We start from the raw sequence: 2,036 nt of genomic DNA, 5'->3' as shown, positions 1-2,036 counted from the left end.
AGTTTAATGTAAACAATTAATGATGTAATTTATTTTGCCTTTCTCCAGTTGCTATGGAAATTTAGCCGCTTTTCATGTGTGCTTATGCTGTTTGGGTTTTCTACCAGTTCACATTTTCAATTTTGTTATTTGGGTTTTTTTCACTGATTCCTAGTTCTGTATATATTATCAGTATTGATCCTTGGTTGGCTTTGTGAGTAACAAATGTCTTCTACCAATTTATATGTTGGGTTTTGATTTATTCATAGTATACAACTGAACAGGAGTTCCTGTGTTTTAATGTAAACAGTAGTCAGTCAAGAGTAGGTGCAGGACAGAAGAAGTTTCTGTTTATTTTAAGCACCAAGGAATTTGATGCAGGGAATTAATTGCTAGTTAAGTTCCTAGAATAAGTGTGTGTTTGTTTTGTTTTGTTTTCAAATATATGGGGTGGGGGGAGAGACTGGCTATTTTTGTTTCCTTTTTCTTCCCTTCTTTTGTCTTTTACAATTGTCACTGGAAAATGCTATAGAGTGTTTCCAGTTGGTTGAAAATATCATTTGCGACTTATGGAATCATCAACTTTAAGGAATATTTTATGAGAGTTTGTAAGTAATGTGTGTCTATTTATTGGCTAGAAGGTTCTATAAAAACCCTTTATATCAAGCATGTAAACTATATGCTCAAGCCTTTCATATCTTTACCAATGTTTTGTCTATTTGATCAATCTATTTCCTAGAAAAGAACCTTTAGAATGTCCCACTGTGATTGTGAATTTGCTGATTTCTCCTTGTACAGTGAGCCCTTCATATCCGTGAGTTTCCTTGATTTCAGTCAACCTCACATTGAAAACATAAAAAAAAAAAAATCCAGAAAATATCAAAAATAAAAAATTGAAAATGCTAAACACAGGCAGTTCTTTCTGTAGCATTTTCATTGTACTAGGCATTACAAGTAAACTAAAGATAACTTATGGTGTATGTGTGGATCTGCATAGGTTATATGCAAATATTATATTATTTCATGTAAGGGATGTGGGTATCTGTGGATTTGGGTATCTTCGAGGGTCCTAGAATCAATCCTCCCAGAAACTGAGAGAAGACTGTACTGGTGACATTTTTCCCTTATGTATTTGAGATTATACTCTGAAGTGAATATAAATTTAGGCATTCAGAACTCCCGAAAAGTTCTGTCCTTTAACTTTTAACTCATGAACTTTTCTTGCCTTAAAGCCTGTTTTGTCTGATATTTTTACAGCCACATCAGTTTTCTTTAGTTTGAGGCTAACTTATGTATTTTTTCCATAACATTACCTCTACATTTTCTGTGTAATTTATTTTAGTTATATCTCATATAAACATGTACAGCTGGGTTTTCTCAAAATTTGAATTTTGAATAATTACATGTATACAAAAAATTTAAAGGAATAGAATAGGAAATATTACTGCTACTGCTGCTGCTGCTGCTCAGTTGCTTCAGTCATGTCCGACTCTGTGTGACCTCATAGACGGCAGCTCACCAGGCTCCCCCGTCCCTGGGATTCTGCAGGCAAGAACACTGGAGTGGGTTGCCATTTCCTTCTCCAATGCATGAAAGTGAAAAGTGAAAGTGAAGTCGCTCAGTTGTGTCCAACTCTTTGCAACTCCATGGACAGCAGCCTACCAGGCTCCTCCATCCATGAGATTTTCCAGGCAAGAGTACTGAAGTAGGGTGCCGTTGCCTTCTCCAGGAAATATTACTACCTTTACCTAAATTTATCAGTTGTTTTTATCACCTTTACATTTTATTTACAGGTTACACAATTTTAACATAAGTTGCAATTACATGCTACTTTACTCTGAATTGAATGATTTATATATCACATATTACATTATATTTATAATATAATATATGTATTACACATACATCTGCACACGAACTCATCAGTTCAGTTCAGTTCAGTCGCTCAGTCATGTCCAACTCTTTGCAACCCGTTTGCAGCCCCTTGGACTGCAGGATGCCAGGCTTCCCTGTCCATCACCAACTCCCGGAGCCTACTCAAACTCATGTCTGTTGAG

This window comes from Bison bison, unplaced genomic scaffold (genome assembly GCF_000754665.1).
Source record: "Bison bison bison isolate TAMUID 2011002044 unplaced genomic scaffold, Bison_UMD1.0 scf7180017864317, whole genome shotgun sequence".
In the NCBI taxonomy this organism is placed as follows: Eukaryota; Metazoa; Chordata; class Mammalia; order Artiodactyla; family Bovidae; genus Bison; species Bison bison.
Note: the sequence above shows the minus strand (reverse complement) of the source record.